The following is a 20608-nucleotide window of genomic DNA, read 5'->3' as shown; positions in this document are numbered from 1 at the left end:
ACTTATGGAGATACCTGCAGTGCGGGAAACTTTCCCCTCCAAACCCGCAGTGCAGTTGTGTCAATTCCACGTGACCAAAGCATTCAAGGTACTGCTTGACATCTGTAATGAACATGCAGTAGAAGCTGCATGCCCAGCACTTGCAAGTGATGTAGTCTTCAGGCAAGTCTGCAGATGAACCTGAACCAGATATTGCCCACTGACCAACAAAAAAAAAGGACAAAAGTTGTTGGACCTTGCAAGTGTAAGTGTTTCTAACGTTTCTGCTGTAGGTTAGTTAAAACTAGATATTCCTTTCCCTGTTACAGATTTTGCAAGAGGGACGGTCTTGACGACAACCAAGACAATGATTTCCGGGAGTTTCTGACGCCGCATGAGTGCACTCGAACCTCGTTATAACGTAATAGGATATAACAAAATAATGGATATAACAAAGTAAATGAGATTTCCCTGGAAACCCCCATAGATATACATGCAATTTAAACCTCATTTTATCGAAGAAAAACGGACCTCCCAATGGATATAACAAACTGAATTGGTCTCTTCAAGAAAAAAATGCATATTATACGCCGACAATATCAGTTTTTGCCGCATTGGCAGCCGCGCGGCATGGCAATTCAAAGCTCCCGCCTCCCAACAGCAGCCGCGCTGCGTCACAGCTATCTCGGAGGTGAGGCTTTCCGTGGAGTCGCCGGCGAGCGGCCGCGGCAACCTCCTCGTTCTCCCAGCTGCATGCCAAGCGATGGCCCAGCTTGGTGATGTGGGGCGAGCGGGGCCACGTGACAGTGGTGGAAGGAGACACAAGGCGGCGGCGCGGCTCGTTACTCATCTCCACTTCACTATCTCTCTCTTTCTCACCACCTGTGGTCGTGAGGAATGTTGTGTTCGCGTTCTTCCTTGTCCGCCACATGCTAAACAGTGGACTTCGGCCGCTGCACGCCGTGCCCTATCTGCCCTCGTACGTCCGCGTCGCCATCCACAATGGCATGGATCAAGAATGTGGGAAGCGGAAGCGCCATATTTTTTTAGAACGTAATCTCCGAAGAAGGTGACGCCGAAAAACGGAACACATAAAAATAATTATAGTTAATAAGATTACTATTTATCTTATTTTATTAGCGTCCTGTGGAGTATGACCAGTTTTGTCCAAGTTAGTTGAAAAACTAGAATGGCCAGCATTTCAAGTTAACTCAAGCGCCTAAGAAAGAGAAGTAGCGTAACGCTAAGAACTCTGTTACATGTTTGGTAACCTTGTTATCTTAGCTGTGTCTTTTTTTGCTAATTTTCGTACCCTACACCATGTCCGAACATAAACCTCCGCCCCACCCACCAGCCTTTCTTTATGATGGTATTGAAGATCCAATGCCGCATGACAATATAAACTATGCTTAACATAACATACATTGTCTTACGTCTTTCAAAGGGGCATTGTTTTCATGACGTTTTTTTTTTTATTTTGAAGGGAAACTAAGAAATTCTTGCTCACGAGAAACATTCGCACGGCTAAAGAAAAGGCCCGACTAATTTATCATGTATTTGCATCTAAAACAGAAGTTTTTCCCTAATATTTTCCCGTTTTCTTTTCTTTTCACTGCAGGTGCTGTCGAAATTTCCCGCGTGGGAGAATCCGAAATACGAGGACTCTGATGCACAACGCTGCTCTGCGCTGGCTACAGAGGTGGCTGAAAGGCATTCATTCCTGCTGCTTAGTAATGACGAAATTGGCCACTCGGCTGAGGTGTACAATAAACAACTGTGCGCATACCTACTGTTCTTTTCAATCATTTGCTGGCCCACATTCAGAGCATGGCCGGTTTACATTTTCATAATGGAGCGTATCTTTAGGCTATAGCCTATAAACTTTTTGAAACCACAAAATGAAAATTTCTAGTTGAACGTTAACAGTTCCCCCTAAGACACATTGCAATGGCATCTCTCAATGTATTTAGGGTTTTATTTAGTATACACTAGAAACACAATTTGAGTATATTTGAAGCAGTATTTTCTGTGCATTTAAAATGCATTACTAATGCATTTTGCACATATTTAAAATTGCATTTCCTGAGCATTTTTAATGCATTTAAAATGCAGTAAATATATATTTTCAATGCACTCCTTATGTATTTGGGGAGGTACATTTTAAATACATTTTAAATGTATTCAAAATGCATATGAAATGTGGACAAAATAATGCAGAATAAATACAAAGTTAATATATGTATTAAACGCATTCAAAATACATTAAAAATACGGCATCTTTTCGCTAAGGGAACGATGACCGAGTTGGTGCCACGTCTGATGTCGACAGTGCTGGATGTAGCCGCCAAGAAAGTGGAGCAGTCACTAACCCAACCTCTCCTGCAGAAGGCTGATGGGCAGGAGGGGCAGGGGGAGAGGATTATTTGTGTCTAGGACATAACTGGTCCGACGTCAATCTTTGTCCTTGATTGACTTGCATTGCTCACGGTCCACTAGCATCCCTGGCCACCCGACGAGAAACTGTCAGAGACACACCAAAATTCATCCAAGCCATAGTAATGCAAACTCTCAAGCTCCAATCGTAGCTACCTGTTTACAACTTAGGTGCTTTCATGTGTTCGCAGAGCAGCATTCAGCCTTAGTTGCTTTCTGCCCCCCTAAAGCACTTGGTTCCCAATATTTTCTAAAAAAAAATTGTTTGCTTTTTCCTCAGACAGTTTTATGGCATGCCAGTCCACCCCATTAACCATGAAATCCAGCTTCCAGCACAAAGTTTCATGCCACACTTTTGCTTGCAGTAGCCGAAAAAAGCCACGTGCCACTACTCGCATTTTGCCTGCACTGGGTTGCCGACTCGTGCTAGCAGTCTGCTCCAAGGGGATCTTACACCATGGTACGGCAGCTGCTGGACCTGAATTCCGCAAATTTGTCGACTCTGTCCAACTTTTCAGATTTGAAAGAAAAGATGTAAAAAATAAAAAAAACTGGCACATCCAAAATGCACTGGTCTTGTGTAACCGAATTTTCACACCCCATTTGCACCACAGGTTGGAGCCACTGCGAAAGGAAAGAAAATAAACAGACATTGGCTGCAGCACAACCCACTAGTTCCATCAAGCATACCACTTGCTAACCAGTTACTGCAGTTCACGAAACGGCAAGGCTGTACAACGCACCTGGAACTTGTGAAATAACAAGTGCTTGTGGTTACACATTTTTGTGAGTTTGCTAGGAGCTCTCTTAAGAACGGGGCTGCGTAGTTAAAACTACTTCAGTAAATGCAGATAATTCTTGCTGCAATCTGGCACTAGTGTTAAAAAGGGTGTGGCATCACAGCCTTGGTTTAGGGTGCTCACTTAGTAAAAACATTGTCATCCAGTGTCGGTTTTGTGTATGCATCTCACATTTTGCTGACTTGGATGCTACATGGATGCTAGCTACTTCAATGTAATCTCAGCCGTAACTTTTCAGTGTATTGGGTTACACATTTACCGTGCCACTGGAGTTCAACCTTGGTGGGCATGAAACGAAAACCGGTAGGAAACCGGAGCCTAGATTTGGCCGTCTCAGCTTCGCTTCTGCACCACAAAGGCACAGCTGACCTTTCAAATTTGACGAGCGTTTTTCCAGCAGTGTAGCTGCACTGCACCCGCCGTCGGAACCACATTTTAGAACTAGGGACACGCCTTTTTAAGCTCAGGCAGTTAGAATTCACCAGGCGCAATGACATGCGTGCTTTGCTTGATTGACTTGCTCGTGTGTCATCTCAAACGTCCTGCAAAACCACAAGAGAGTGCCATTCATCCAACCACATCTGTGTAGGTGAACAGTTAAGCCCCGGGGGAGGAGCACACACAGCCACATCCTACTCCAGCTTGAAGATGCACCCAGTGAGAGTTCCTCTGACTGCCGCTTAGCAATTGTGTGTCATTTGAGTTAATCCATGAGTATCTATTTTATCAATTCGCCAGTTGTGGCACAGGCACACTGGATCAAAATTTATCTAAGCTTTATTTAAATATCTTCCCTTGTATGTTGTTCTTTTCTTGCGCTTGTGTGCTGCTCTAAACCTGCTTGCGTTCCACTGTCTTGCAGGGGACTCGGTTGATGGCACGTTTCCGAAAAATTTGGTTTTTGAAGTGGCTGAGGGGAGTGACAGCCACCAGGACGCCGTTATTTCCGATGCGGGGTCGGGCGACACGGCCCTTTGGAAATGCTGTGGCATCACTCCGACACAGGCAGCTCAATCTGTAGTTTCCTGCAGACATTCATGTGCAGTTAGCCAACCGGCAACTCTGCTTTCTTGCCGACACATCCCATGTGTTGAAGAACATTAGAGGACACCTGGTGAGGGGACAGACCATTTCCTTGCCAAAGGAGACTGTTGGCAAGCATAAGCTGCCAACAGGGAAGGTATGCACACCACTTTGGAGAGTTCGAGATTAGTTCATGCCACTTGTGGCATAGCAGATTTATGAGGCTTTGCTAACCTTATGCATTACTTGTCCGTGGAGTTTTACACAACTGTCTAAAATAATGTGTGCAAGTAGTATGTGTTTTGCCATTAGCCGTCATAAATAGGCTGCTGTTCCTATTTCATCCTTTTCTATGATTTTCTGCACCTTGCAGGTGTCCGTGAAGCAAATTAAACGGCCAGTAGAGGAAGATGAAAAGCACGACCTCAAGCTGGCTTCACTTCTCGATGCTGGCTACCTTGAGCTAAATCACTTTGACAAGACGAGCATATCATCAGCTGTCGCCGTCATCAACTAGTGTGGGGGCAGCCATGCGGCTGCTTCTCAAGAAGGGATTGCTCCCATTGGAGGTGTAGCGTAGCGTGGTGCCACCTATGTTCTTATACCGAAAATAAAAGACAGCAGTTGCACTAGGGTCCGGCAGGAAGCGCAGCCCGTAGTTGCGGGATTCCAAAAAAAAGCTGGGATTCCGGTATCCATTCAGGCACTTATGGAGAAAGGTATAAAAAGGGCGCGGCACGCCGCGTGCGTCGCAGTGATTGGGAGCGAGAACCGAGACTTGGCTGGAGCATGTTTTTTCTTTGGTTCCAACCACACTTTGCACCGCCAAATGCTGACGCTTGTGGCAGCACCCCCGCTGTCCTCGTTAGCTCGAATCAGAGTGTACTAGAAGGAGTTGAGTGGGACGAGCCGGCTCCGCGCCTGCTTCGCGGTGAAGCGCAGTTTGCGGAAAGTTGGCGTGGCGGCGCTGCGGTCACAGTGGATTGGGTTGTGCCTGTCACGGTAGTAATTAAAAGGAAATCAAGGAGTAAAATTGAAACGGCAGCAAGTGCCGCCTTAGAGAAAGTTGCAAAATGGGCGAGCACGAAAAACCTGCACTTTAGTATGGGCAAATGTAAAGCAATAGTCCTCGGGAACAAATACGAGAACAGACCGCCAATTTTTAAGATGCAGGGTAACAATATTAAGGTAGAGAAAGAGATAAAGATATTAGGAGTCATCATAGATAGTCGCCTAAGCTTTATGAGCCATTTAAATTATATCAGACAAAGTTACTCTGCTGGCGGTGAATTTATCGAAATTCACATCTAGAAAAAAAGGAATGACAAGTCAACATTTAAGAATATTATACTTAAGAGCTATTGAAAGGATAATTGTATATGCAGCACCCTTCTGGTATTCAGCTAAAAGTCGCATTAAGCGGAAATTGAGGTCGATACAGAGGATACCTCTACTAAAAGTAGCCAAAGCCTATCGAACAGCGCCTAATATCGCTTTGAATATAGTAAGTAATATCTTGCCAATCCATCTTACGATTGAGAAGGAGGTAGAAACGTACAAGATTATGAAAGAAGATAAACCTTTTACATGGGAAGGTGTGGCATTCCATAGAAATAATATAATAAATAAGATAGACAAGTGGGAAAGGCACCCAGCAAAGTTATTAGCTTTCCCTTACAATAGAGAAAATTCAGAGGAAGAGGACTGTCAATTTCACATTTTCACGGATGGGTCGAAATCAAATGACAAAGTAGGTGGGACCTTTGTGGTTATGAATGAAAATTTGAGTATGGTAGATTTTTGTCAATATAGTTTACCGAAATTTTGCTATAACTTTCAGGCGGAGGTGGTAGCACTAACCAAGGCAATAGAGTATATCAGTTCCAAGGAATGTAAAAAGGTACAAATAATAACAGACAGTCTTTCAGCATTACAGGCCATTAGCAATCCTTATAATAAAAATCCCATGATTTTGGAAGTTAAAAAACTAATAGAAAGCAATAAGGGTAAGGGAATAATCCAACTGGCACACATAAAGGGTCATTCACGCAATCCGGGAAACGAATTAGCTGATGATTTCGCAAAAACAGCAGCAGAGCAAGTAGAAAAACTTACCATCCCGATGACAAAGCATTTCATTAAAAAACAATTATTTGCAGAGGCTTTAGACAGGTGGCAAAAAGAATGGGTTAAGGAGGGTTCAAGCACTCAGGCGTACCAATGGGTCCCCAACGTTAAAAATATTCCAAGTCACTTCCCAACAAACCATTTTGTATCACAAGCAGTGATGGGCCATGGCAGGTTGCCCCACTATATGTATAGGTTTGGGCTTAGAGATGATAAAATATGCAGTTGTAAAAAAGAAGCTAACAGTTTTGACCATTACTTAGACGACTGTCCAAGGACGAAATCCCTTAGAGGTAAATTCAAGAAGACACTAAAGCATCAGTTATCCAAACAAAAACAAGAAATAATAAAAGACGAAAAGCTAACGGAGTTCCTAGCACAAATGGTAGAAGAGATTAATAAAATATTATAACTAAAGAGGAATAGGTTAATGGGTATTCCGCCGTGCTCACTATTGATTTCACCCCCTGAGGGGGAGGAACGGTTCACTGCCGCACAAGACCACCAGACCACCCAGGGGCTCGACATGGCAAACTTATATCCATCAACCAACGTGGGTATAAAACTGGAAGTATCACCGAAAGAAGGCCAATCCACACTTGAAAAAAAAAATGACATCAAAGGCGGCTGGCAAGCATTTTTCCAGTGGCGGTCTCACAGGGGGTCAGGAAGTGGGAGAAAAGAGACAAGGAGCAAATAGGAATAAGCCTCTATCGCAGGGTGGGTCATCACCCTCAAAACTTCGACCAAGTACGTGGCCACCAGGATGATAGAGGTGCGGCAGTGGATTTTTGATTATTCCTTCTCGAGGAGGTGGTCTTTCGCAGTAGCACAGCTTGAGGCTGTCAATACTGCACAAGGTACAACAATGCTCCAATTCGAGTGTGCGCAACAATGCCCGAAGACCCTGGGGATAACTCGGCAAAAGAAAAAAAAAATGAAAGAAGGTAACTGCAAAAGCACAGAGTTGGTCTGAGTTGGTGACCCCCTGGCATACCTAGGCGGGAAGGTGCATTTCGTGGCAAGAGGTGGACAAATACCCTCCCCCGTGGGAGGTATGTTCAAGAAGAGCACGGAATTGTAGTAGAGTGGTGGGAAGTATTATAAACAGGGTGGGCAGGGACTAAAACGGGAATATATCAACCAGGGCTGGTCACTCAGGAGGGCACAATTGCAATTGAGGACCCATTGGTGTTTTAGTGCTCTTATAACAAAAATAGAAGACCAAGTAAAAAGATGCACACAGGAAATTAGGAAGGGTTACAAAGGGGATGGGAAAAAAAAATATTGTGAAAGGGTACAACTGTATATGTACAGTAAGGTTTAAGGAACAGAGGAAGAGATATAGTGGCCGCACCCGCTTGAAAATAACAGAGGTTAGGTGGCAGATATAATCGTGTAATGGGGTGCAAGAAATCATATATTACTGAAAATGAGCGATAAACACGACATAAGACCAATAGGGTGAAATAAAGTAGGCAGTACAAATTATAAACTGAGTATAAGTTGAAGGAGTGGGAAGCAGTGGAAGTCTAACAAATTTTCGTAAAAAACGAGTTGCAACAACAATCAAGATAGCTCAGGTAGGGATATCAGTAACAGAAACAAGGTGAAACCACAACCAAGATAGTTCAGGTTGGAACATCAGTAACAGCAAGATTCAATATGATGTAAAGGGGAGGAAAAATACGGGGAAGGGGGGTCGGGGGAAGTAATAAGTTTCTGAGTTTTACAGAAGGGCTACCAGGACACAAGGGACAGCAGGACAGGGGAAGATGAAGATCGGATCACGGCAGAGAACGAAGACGGCAGATCAAGACAAGATCAAGAAGAGTCAACGTTGAGCATGAAATTTCACCATCGAGGAAGCACTTAAACTGCATTTGTGTTTGCATATCAAGATCACATGTATGAAGACCGACATGTTGACTCATAACCGAGCTTTCACATAATAGTTTAAAAAATACCACTGATTGCCTCCCGTCCCCTCCCTTGACTTGGTTTCGCGTGATAGATCTCTCTTCTTTCTTCTTTCTTTCTTCTTTTCCTCTCGTAAAAACACTCTTTGACTTAGGTCCAGTTTGTTTATTTTTAATTGGCGTCACCCGGGATACGTATGTGGTATGGGTTGGGCTTTTATTTTATTTTATAGCCCTTTATTTTGTCTGTCTGAACTGCGAGTGGTGGCATAGGATATCGGAGTGCGCCGAGCTTGGCATGTGTTGTAAAGGTCTATTCGGTCGCTTGCCTAAACCTGTGCGGGTCCGCTGCTTCAGTTTGTGATGTGATGAGGCTTGGATAACCAGTTTCGACGCCTTCGCAATGCCTAAAGCAAGGCATCGGCACTGTTACACTCCGGGATGCCGCACCGGCTACGCAGGCGTCAAAACGGAGAGAAAGCTGTCGCTCTTCAGCGTTCCGAAGGATGAAAACAGAAAAATATGGGAAAGAAACCTTCATCGTGGCGATAAACCGCTTGAAGAAAACTGTGCAGTATGTGAGCTTCACTTTGAGGAACGCTTCATCCAGCGTGACAATGTGCACGTTGTCGGCGGCCAAGAAGTTAGAATCGCCCGCGGTGTGCCCTCGCTGACGCCAGATGCAGTTCCCAGTCTTGCCTAACGCTCTGAAATATCTGAGCTCGAAAGCTCCGCTTAAACGCGCCCCTCGGAAACGGGAAGAGCCTGCCGTGCCCGAAACCCACAACGGGAAGAAAGCCTGCAATGACGCACCCACTACTGTTGACGAGTGCCTCGAAAGTGAAGCCTGTGTACCAGTGGGACTCCACAAGTTGCGAGAACTGAAGACGCTGACTAAATATTGGTCGGTGCACCAGTTTCCTGGCTTTGACGGCGTTGTGTACACACTCTCAAACTTGGAAATGTGCTCCGGCACAGTTACCTCAAAAAGAGCCGTTCTCTTTTATTTCAGCACGGCCAAGCAGGCCAGTTTCAAAACATTCCTCAATGGAAAACTCGTCGCCGAAGGTATTTTGAGAACTGTGCTGCAGGCAGAGCAAGCCCTTATTCACACATCTGAACTGCTGAAGTGTCCAGGCGCGCTCTCCACCTCTGCTGTAACCGAAGGGGACCTAACGACGAAGCTTCTGAGTCAGACAAATGTCATTTGTGGCTCTTTTTACAACAAGAAGTGCGCAGGGATGACAGACAGATATGTGGTTTAAAGCCGTTAAGTTGTGGGGATCCTAGTGCCCCCATGCCTTGTCCGCACACGTTTTGGGCGAGCTGGTAGCCACCATTTTCGGTAGCCGGCGCGTCACGTAGGTCGTGCTCTCTTCATGTCCCCGCGCGACGCGCCGAACCGCCTCGCCGCGAACGTGTGCGGAGGGCAAGGGGGAGGGACGACCGGTTCGTCGCCTTCTCCCTCGCCGCCCTCATTCCAATCGCCGGAGGAGACCTCCTCTCCTACACCCGAGCTGACGAGCGGCCCGCGAGAGCGTTCCGCGGGGACTCTGCTGAGAGATTCCGCCCTGATCGGTCGCTACGGGATGCCTCCCCTGCTCCCGCGGCCATGATGACGGATATCGAGGTCTGAGTCCCGCGGCTTGAGCGAGCGACAGAAGCCACTGTCTCCCCGCGAGCAATAGTCGTGTTGTCTGGTATATTCCCTGTATCTGCCAGGCAAATAAGCCTCACTTTGGATTGCCGGAGCCTGTCTACCGCATGTGAGTACCCGAACCCGTGCGTGAGTCTTCGGATTCCGCAGGGCTAGTGTACTCGGTTTGGCTACCCCGCCAAGTTGATTACCGACAACACGTCCTATTTCACGGCTAAGGTGTTCGTCGAAACCTGTGCGGCCCTGGGCATTAAGCACCGAAAGACGACGATGTATCACCCACAAGCCAACCCCACTGAGTGGTTGAATCGGAACGTGAAGCACATGCTAGCGACGTTTGCCGAACAGCACCGGGACTGGGATGCCTATGTGCCCGAGCTGAGCTTCGCTTTGCGTACAACCGTTAACCACTCGACTGGGTTCACGCCCGCATTTCTCACTTTCAAGAGAGAGCTGCCCAACCCACTGGAAACCGTTCTGCTGGCTGGTGGGGGGGCGGCCGCCGCTTCCTCGGCCCCGAGTGAGTACGCGGCACAACTGCGCTCTAGGATGAAGCAGGCGATTTCGTTAGCCCGCAGAAACCTAGGCAAAGCGCGCGCTGGACAGACGGCCCAGTACGACAAGGCGCATAGGGAGGTCCGCTACAATGCGGGTGACCTAGTCCTCAGACACAACCACGTCTTGAGCGACGCAACCAAGGGCATCTCTGCTTCCCTGTCAGCCAAGTGGTCGGGCCGGTACCGAGTTGGGGATGCGCTCACCCCGCTCATGTATCAGCTGCTAGATCCGAAAGAGAAACCAGTTGGCGGTCCAGTCAACATCGCAGATCTGAAACCTTTTGTTTCGCGCAGCGACGATTGGAATGATAAGGAGGCAGCTCCGAGTCTGCGAAAGCAGCCGAAGCGCGGGGTGGCAGCCCAACGGCCAAACATCCATCGCTACCGGTTGCGCAAGCGCACGTAACCACCTCCTCCGCAACCCCTCCGAGGTAAACAGAGCGCTCTGCCTCTGGCACTTTCAGCGCGAGGAGGAGCGCGGGTGGTTTGCTTTCCCCACTACTCGCGTGGTCCGGCGGAGGGCCCTCGCCCTCCATTTGCCTCCGAAGCGGTAGGGGAGGGGGAAATGGGTATCTGCACTACAGGGAGAAGGGAGAACAGGGGAGCCTTCTCGACCCCTTCACCTACTTCCTGTCAGTCGATTCCCCAGCGGGAAGTGAGGCGCCACTGCGCCCCCGCCAGGTAGCGTACGCTCGTTTTTGGTGCGTGGCCCTTCCTCCGAGGATAAATTAATGTGGGAACGCGGTGTAGGCCTTTCCTTCCTTCGCCTTCAAACCACCAACATGGCCCCCGCTCAACCTCCTCCTCGCCCAGACCGGCCGGCACCCAAGAAGCGGCGCCCGGTCGCTTCTTCCTCGAAGCCTTCGAGACCGGCCGGTGTTCCGGGCGATCCCGGCTCCCCAACGAGGCCTTCCTCCCAGCCCGGGCCTTCCCCCCTGCCCGGGACCTCTACCCAGCCTGGTGTACCGGCAGGGTTCGTGCTGCCTGCGCCGAAGCCGGTTAAGAGGACAGTCACCACCTAGACATTCCAGGAGGGAAAGGAGCCACCGGTGAGGTTCTGCTCGACCCGCCCTTGGAAGCGGCAGCGGCGGCCGCGGGCACGGCAGTCCCACTCCCTCGGCATGTTTGAGGGGCTGACGGTGTCCGCGGCGGCGGCGGCGGCGGGCGGCGCATCCCTGGCCCCGTCTCCGGGGGCGCAGTACTGCACGGGCTGCGGCGGGCTACGCTTAACTGATAGCCACGACAAGTCGAAGTTTCACCTGGACTACGCCCCGCCGCCGCCTTCGAGCTCCGCTCCCCGCAAGACAGCACCGGCTGCTCCCCCGGGGCCCCTCCAACCTGGTCCTGTGGTTCCCGCTCCGGCGACTTCGGGCCCGGCGGCGCCTCCTGCCGCGCTCCCGGCTCCTGTGGTGGCAGCTCCCCTGCCGGCGGCCCGCTTGGTCCCTCCTGCTGCTTTGGCCCCGGCGTTGGCCGAACAGGTCGTGAGGGCCGCCCTGCCGAGCCTGATCAACTCGGTGGTGGAGGCCCTGGCGACCGACCCGTCCTTCACCGCGGCCATCACGGCGGAGGTCCGGAGGACGACGTCCAGGGTGGCCGGGGTGGTGTTGTTTGAGGAGGACGTGCCTTTGCCTCCGGCCCTGTGCGCAACACTGGAGGCAGCCGACGACGCCACTTTTCTAGTTCGGGCGGCGACACCACCGACAGCGAGAACCTCTTGAAATTTTAAATAAAACAGGTCAGAGGAAGCGGCCGCGTACGCCTTTATTTTTGGGGGGGTTGCTCGTCGGCGGGCTCGGTCTTGAGGACGGGGAGGGGGGGGGGGGGGGGGGGGGGTTATGAGGATCCTAGTGTACCTATGCCTTGTCCGAACACGTTTCGGGCGCGCTGGTAGCCACCATTTTGGATAGCCGGCGCGTCACGTAGGTCGTGCTCTCTTCATGACCCTGCACGACGCGCCGAACCGGCTCGCCGCGAACGTGTGCGGAGGGCAAGGAGGAGGGACGACCGGTTCGTCCCCTTCTCCCTGGCCGCCCTCTTCCCGATCGCCGGAGGAGACCTCCTCTCCTACACCCGAGCTGACGAGCGGCCCGCGAGAGCGTACCGCGGGGACTCTGCTGAGAGATTCTGCCCTGATCGGTCGCTACGGGATGCCTCCCCTGCTCCCGCGGCCGTGATGACAGATATCGAGGTCTGAGTCTCGCGGCTTGAGCGAGCGACAGGAGCCACTGTCTCCCCGCAAGCGAGAGCAGTGTTGTCTGGTATATGCCAGGCAATAAAGCCTCACTTTGGATTGCCGGAGCCTGTCTACCGCATGGGAGTACCCGAACGCGTGCATGAGTCTTCGGATTCCGCAGGGCTAGTGTACGGCGCGTAGCGTTCTCTAGCGAAGCTAGCCTGGGTCCTCCTGCTATCCCGTACGTTAGCCTACAAAGTTCATCAATGAAAGTTTGACAGGCTTTCGTTCCCACGCTTGCAACACGAGAAATGTCTTTTCTTTATGAATATTTGTGCATTGATTGTATTTCTTTATTTTTCAAGCAACGTATGCTGTAGGAAAGGCGCTAGATATCTTGCAAGGCGAACAATATATCTACATGGGCATCCTGCAGCGTACGCTTCACTCTCTGCTGCGGTATCAGTGATCCCTCCCGACACTCAAGTACTCATACCCCTTGATAGAGCCCTCCAGGAGGCAGTCTCAAAGAGGTGAGTGAAATCTACTAGTCTAACCTCGATATAACGAACCTCGATATAACGAAGTTCGCGATGCAACCAATTTTTTACGTTTCAGTTTCTTGTTGCCATTAAGGTGCATGTGTTTTTACCCTCGATTTAACGAAGTAGTTTTAAGGCACAGTTTCGATACAACGAAGTTTCTGCGAGCACAGAAATCAAATTTCGGCAGATCTGACTACAGTTAAAGTAAAAACATTACTGTTTATAAAAAAATCGTGATAACATGTACAGAGGGCACACCCAGAAAAAAAAAACACCCGTCCGCGGCGCCGTCGACGTACGGACGTTCAAATAAAGGGCGAGATGTTTTCATGTCCATGGAGACGTTTGTTGTCGTCAGCGTCCATTTTCTTTTTCTTCATTCGAGCACGTTGAGACTGTCGTTCCGTTTCGGGGGCGCCACAAGTGTGTGGCGCCCCCATCCCTGATATTTGTTGGCCGCTAAGTTCAGTGGCCCCACCAGGCTCGGTGGGCAACATTGTGTGTGGCCGGGCAATAAACACCGCCGAGCACGGCTGCTCGGGGGTCAGTCACCGTCACCACCAGCACGCTGCATGTCGTCTCTCGGCTGGAGGGTACCCCTACCCTCCCAGGTTCACGAACGCGGGTCTAAATCGTGACAGTGGTGCTCCTCGCAAAAGTGCTTTCACTTGAACTCAAAGCAAAGATGATCAACGAAGTGGCCAGCGGCGAGAAAAAGAAGAAAGTGGCTGACCGGTACGACATATCGCTGAGCACACTTTCAACCATTTTGAAGGCCAAGGACTGCGGCCGGAGTACGGCGGAAAGGAAGAGGGCAAAACCGTCTACGTACGTCGACGTAGAAAAAGCCGTTTTTATATGGTTTATGGAAATGCGTGTCAAAAACATGCCTTTGAGTGGCGCCATACTGCAACAAAAAGCCCTAGACTTCGCTTGTATGTTAGGGTGCCATGACTTCAAAGCCAGCAGCGGGTGGCTGCAACATTTTAAAGAGCGCCACAATATCGCTGGCAAAGTGATCAGCGGAGAATGCGCAGAGGCAAATGCAGTTGGAGCCACAGACTGGCTTCGTGACAGCGTTCCTGGCATTCTCGCCCGGTATGACCGCCGCAACATCTACAATGCCGACGAGACGGCCTTGTTCTATCGTCTTCTGCCCAAGAGGACCCTGGCCCTCAAGAACGAACGCTGCCACGGCGGAAAGCAATCCAAGCAACGGCTGACCGTGTTGTTGTGTGCCAACATGGATGGCAGCGACAAACGGAAGCCGCTTGTGATAGGAATGAGTGGACGGCCGCATTGCTTCCGAGGCAAGACCATGCCCGTAACGTACGTAAGCAATGCGAAGGCCTGGATGACGCGAGCCTTATTCAGCGACTGGCTTATGGAGCTGGACGAGGATATGGTGCAGCAGAACCGGAAAATCTGCCTGCTTTTAGACAACTGCTCAGCTCACCATGTTGACGTGCAGCTCTCTAATGTCGAGCTGGAATATTTTCCCGCACACTGCACTTCGCTGATCCAGCCGCTGGATCAAAGTGTGATCAACAGTGTTAAGTGCGCGTACAGGAAGCGCATCATCCAAAGGATTCTGCTCAACATGCAGCATGAACGCGACACCAAGATTGACGTGTTTATGGCCATTGAAATGTTGTCTACGTCATGGCAGTCAACGAACAAGGACATCGTCGTCAACTGCTTCAGAAAGGCTGCCATTGTAGAGGTAGCTGCGGGCGACTCATCGGACATGGAATGCGGCGACGAAGCGGGCGACGGAGAGGCACAGTCAGATGTTGCCGAGGCGTGGCAGCAGCTGTGTGAAGGCGGCGGCGTGCCAGAAGATGTCAGCCTTGGAGATTTCATGTCAAGCGATGAATACGCTGTCGCAACCAAGGAGCTGGACGATGGTGTCATTATTGAGAGCATCCAAGAAAAACCCTCCGCGGAAGACGATGCCGACAGTGATGAAGACACCGAGGAGTCAATGAAGGCGCCTACTACTGCAGAAGTGCTCAATGCTATTGACGTATTGCACAGGCATGCCGGCGTGCACGAGCACAAACAAGCTTTGGTAGCCATAGCAACAAACGAGCGCCACATCACGCCTACATTGTTCAGCAAACGTCAGGCAAAAATAACCGACTTCATGACCGCACGCGAAGTGAGTTGCCTTGTGCAAGGCTTGCAAAATAAAAGTTGATCATTTGTAAACAACGCTCGAAATAATTCACGCCCAACTCATTGCAGCCGGTCCTGTGCAAGTGCAGACACGATGCACGACTGGCCTGCCCACTGCTTCCAATCCTTTTCCGTGTTGCAGTTGCCATGTTTGGCATTGCTTCACTACCGACGAGTGCTACACGAGATTCCAAAAGCTGCAGTGAGACTTTGTTGCCTTTAATAAAACAACGGGGAAAAAATTTGTAGTTCGGCACAGTTCCTTGAAGTAGAGTTGATAAGTTAAGCTTTTAACGATTGCACCTGTAACGATCAGCCTTTCAACAAGAGCTCGCAGAAACTTACCAGATGTTTCGACCAGGTAACTGCTAGAACAGCTTTTTTTTTTTATTTCGAGAATTAACAACTGCAAGGCTTCTCTTGCACCGCGCTAGCACTTGGTAGGGTAAGCGTCAACACTGCTTCGGGCGGAACTTTTGGTGAAGTTGCAGACATCACGCAATACCAATAAGCACCGCACCCGTACTGCAAAGCTAGAACAGCGCACTAAGTGATCCACCGGTAATCAGGCAGCCGACGGCCGGAACCGATTTACCACCCGAGCGCGCACACTGTTTGCAAAGCCTCAGCGCTGACAAACTGAGTTTCGCCATTTTGTGGGGACCCCCGCGTCCCGTTCCCATCAGCCCGCAATAGCACGTGACCGGTCCCAGTGTTGCTTGACGCATTAGAGGACTGCCGCTGAGTTTCACTGAGTTTCGTTTTTGTATTCCGTCAATCAGAGTGCGCCCGCCCCGGGGCTCTAGCATGGTGCGCGTTTCGTGGCATCTTTTACCTCGAACCATCAGTCAAGATTTCGAAATAACTTCACTATACAATGCTCACCGGTCGGTTTGTTAATAGTTTTGTCTAAAATAATTTGTAAAATCAATATCTTCATGATGACATCATTTGTGTCACTGAAAGGCAAAAATCTCGATGCAACGAAGTTCGCAATAAAACGAAGTTTTTTCCGGAAAGTACTACTTCGTTATATTGAGGTTCGACTGTAGTACCTCTCCCCTTCTTCCATCTCAATGCGTGCTCTCGCAGGGACGCAATGCGTGTACACCACAGAGTATCAGATTTTGCGTATATGCAGTACCTCGAAGTAAAATGATTATAGCAGTGGAAGCCACTGCTCTTGGTTTTCTTAGTTAGAGGTTTTCTTAAGTTCTGGAGGATCCCAAGTTCAAGCTCTCATGGATGGTGGAAGAGCAGACAGCTGTGACCTTACGATTTTTTTATGAGTACTATGTACACGCTGGAAGCATTTTGCAATGAACATCCAGGAACCGGTGACAGAAGCGATGAAGAAGACTTATTTTTTAATTTCCCTCAAGCTCTCCTTCATCCACCCAGTTGTGTTTGTCATGACAGGAGAATGAACAACAGCAGCAGTAGATCCAAGAGAAAATGCAAAGCTTGACCAGAAGGCAGCCATAATCAAAACCGTTGCAGCAAGGGCTAAGAAAACACAATTGGCCAAGGACTTCCAAATTGCGCCGAGCACTCTCTCTACCATTTTCAGCAGCAAGGAAGCCATCACTGGTGCAGCCGGAGAAAGCTGCGGTCTCTTGCTTTTGAAGTGGGGAGGAGGGACTGTTCAAACGGTTTCTCAGATGCAAGGGCTACCAATCTGCCTGCAAGTGGAGCACTCCACCATAGAAACGTGATAAACATAGCTCGCATTTTGGTCTGTGACTGTTTTGCTGCACGCGATGGCTAGCTACAGCAGTTTAATGAGCACCATGATAATGCCGGCAGAGTTATCACTGGCGAGTCCCTGTCCATTGGCAACGAGACCGCAATGATGTGGGTTGTGGCCAGCCTTGAACCCCTCGTACATAAGTACGAAGAGAAAGACGTGTTCATGGCTGACGAGACAGCTCTCTCCTCCCTACCACGGGTTGTGGCAGAAGACTGTCTTTAAAAGGCGAGCTCTGTCGCAGTGGGAAGCACAGCATGCTCCTGCACACGAGCATGGTCAGGCCTGGGAAGATTCCACCTTTGGTGATAGAGAAAAAGCCTGTCACCACGATGCTGTAAAGCAACAAGGACACTTCCACTGCAGTACCTGTCAAACAGGAAGGCCTGGATGACAAGGAAAGTGGTGGCTGAGTGATTAAGACAAAATGTTAAAAAGGCACAATCACAAGGCATGCCTTTTTGTGGATGACTGCGTTGCCCACCACACAGCTGTGGCTCTTGAGAACACTAAACTTCGGTTGCTGCCTTCGAACTGTGCAGCAGTGATACAGACTCTCGATCAAGGTGTCCATGTCCGTGAATGCCGAATACAAAAAGCGGGTGATAGACCTGCTAGTGTTATACAAGCGACTGAACTGCGACACGAAGACCGATTTGCACATGGCAATGGAGATGCTTCACACTGGATGGCTGAGTGCGACTGCCAGCACCACCACAAACTGCTATCGACGCGCACTTGCCACCAACGAAAGCAGTAATCACAGCGTCAAGTCAATGGACCGGGTAGGCATGCCAGATGATAACCCGGCATCAAACAGCTGCAGCGTCATGCAGGCTACTCTGCGACACTCATGTCATGTGTGGAAGCACAGCCTTCTGCAACTATGTAAGCGTGGATTTCGATGTTGTGGCAACAGAGGAGCAAGAGGCAAACAAGTGTAGAGGGGAACTTGCCCCAAGCCCTTCAGGCTCTGTGAAGCCTGAATAACCCGAGCACTTAGTCTGCAGTGTTGACGTGGCTGCACAATGCCAGAGTTCATGATACTCCGTAGAACGGACTACTGTTAAGGAAGCAAACGGGACTGGTCATTCCCCTCAGACCGTTAAGAGCGTTAACAGCTGCGCCATTGTCCAAGTGACCGATGTGACGGATTTTCATCCAAAAGATGACACGGATTTTGCCTCCCGCCAATACCTAGTGAAATGGACCGACAAGTAGAAACGCAGACTTCTATTGCGCAAGGATCCTCCTCCTGGGCGGTAAGTGCAGCGCTTAATTAACATGCATGAATGCGGTTACAACTGGGTGCTGATCTCAGTTGCATTCAGCTTATAAACGCTTCAGCGTAAAATATCTAACAATTCTGCAGTCGTTTAAATGCTGTTGATGTCCTGACTGACTAAATGGTGTGCTGAGCTATTGTGATTTACCTCTAATTTTAATTACGCCCGATCAATTTTCTGCGCAGATTCACCAGAAGAAATTACAAAACGAACGGAAGCGAAACGTGTTTGCGTTCGTCGACAACTGTCCAGCGACTCCAGCGACGCTGAGCAGCGTGAGGTAAGAGTTTTCTTCCCTGCTCCCTTTCTTTTCCAACTAGTTAGGGCAGTGTTAGTTCTGAGCTAACATGTGCGTTGCATATGGCCAACTACATTCATTTTGAAATTGGCAATGTCATCTTGAATCTACTGTCTAGCTTTTTTATGTGCTGCCACCTTGAAGAATACTACAGCCCCCATCACTTTTAGTTTTTTCTTACGCGGTTCTGTTCCACATGCATTGTAGGCCTGTTTGTGCATTCACAGATTTTAAGTACCTGGAACAATTTTTTTGTGTAGCAGTATTTAATTGTTGGGAACAGTTAACAGCACCTCTGCACAGAGGAAAATCTGGAATAAATTTGTCAGCAGCATCTGCCCTAGGTTTGCATTCATTCACTTTGCTCTTTCTCCTCCAGGTTGATATAAGGAAGGGGCTGCTGGTGTCTGCAGACACACGGGCCTACCTAAAGGAGAGCATAAGGACTCCATTTTTGTAGAAAACCTACTTGTGGTGGTCTGGGATCCGGCAAAACTGAGGAACAAATCGCTCGGAGGTATTTGATTTTATACTTCTTGTGGTAACGACAGCTGATTTGTACTGAGTGAATATTTATTATGCACTTGCACTTCCATTTTTTTTGCTCCACATTTTTTTATCTTTCAGGAAAGCATTGCCCGCGCTTCCCAGACCGCCCCAAGAAAGAACCCCTCATGCCTTGGAAGCTGGGTGTGATGCGAGGTATTGCCTATGAAATTGCAAGCTAATGTTTATTGTGTACACAATCAAATATTCTCAAATGAGTTTACTGCAATTTTGCTTTTTCTTTCTAGGCAGCAACCGCATTGCAAAGTTGATTTTTTGAGGAATGTAGTAATTATTTGTTTTGTATATTTTTCTTTTACCATTTGCAGAGTGCTTCAAGTACCGGCTGCGCGAGAAAGGGCTCAGCGAACCATTTCGGCCTGCCGAGTTGCAGGCTTTCAACCGGTATGTCAGTGAGAAACTCGCTGAAATTGAAAAGGTGGCCAGGAGGTACGTTTGCCAGAAGCTGGAAGTTCTTGCTTGGTCTTCTGCATGAGTTCCATCACAAGATTTCATGCGGTACAATGTGTCTGTAAACAGATGATACACGCACATAATTTTCTTGTTCTCATTACCCCCCTCCCCATGTCTTCTTAAATGCGCAGGACCCAACAGCCAAACAAGGCCGTGGACACCGCTGATGAAGCGGAAGCCGATGAAGCAGATGCAGCAGGCGAAGATGATGAGTTCGGCAACAATGCCTAATTCCTTTTTTTGTACTATACTATTGTAAATAGGCATGCAATAAACAGATACGCTTAATCACCTAATCACGCTTATAGTCCAATTTTTCGTTTGTCTCTGCATCATAGCTAGCGTGATCGCACTCCCCAGTAAAGAGCTAATGGGACCTCAATGGTGATGGTGCTAAAGGTCCAATGGGACCTTAATGGTCCTGTTGGGTCCAATGGGACCCGAATGGTTTTGTCAGACCAAAGGGGTTCAATGGTGGTCCAATTGAGTCCCATTAGGGAAACCCGATGGGATCGAAAACGCAATGGGACTAAGTCCAATTGAGTTTCATTAGGAAACCTAATGGTCTTTTTTGACTGGGGCTGCGGGGCACCTGCCGATCCTTCATCCTCCTTACCCGTCACTTCGCAGAGACCTTGAGTTGAGAGACACAGCCGCTACAGCAGAACCCCACGATAACGAAATCCCGCTGGTACGAAATTCCCACGGCAACGAAATATTTTCGCATCCCCGGCGAACGCCCATAGACGCCCATGTATTTTATATCTCGCGGCAACGAAACGTTTTTGGGAACTGATCCCGCGTTAACGAAATTCGGTGCAACTTCGGTCGGCATTTTATTTACCCACTGGAGGTTAACTGTGTCC

The 20608-nt window shown here is 49.1% G+C and overlaps 1 long non-coding RNA gene and 1 pseudogene across 1 annotated transcript in view; one reads left to right on the top strand and one right to left on the bottom strand.

Moving 5' to 3' along the window:
* LOC144175950 (uncharacterized) overlaps window positions 1–20608 on the bottom strand; it is a 57273-nt gene that overhangs the window by 12599 nt on the left and 24066 nt on the right. The window lies entirely within an intron of this gene.
* Window positions 8685–9546, top strand: LOC144173766 (uncharacterized; annotated as a pseudogene).

This window comes from Haemaphysalis longicornis, unplaced genomic scaffold (genome assembly GCF_048455015.1).
Source record: "Haemaphysalis longicornis isolate Haplotype H1 unplaced genomic scaffold, Haemaphysalis longicornis Haplotype H1 scaffold_3, whole genome shotgun sequence".
Classification (NCBI taxonomy): Eukaryota; Metazoa; Arthropoda; class Arachnida; order Ixodida; family Ixodidae; genus Haemaphysalis; species Haemaphysalis longicornis.
Note: the sequence above shows the minus strand (reverse complement) of the source record. Positions and strands in the feature narration are given on the sequence as shown.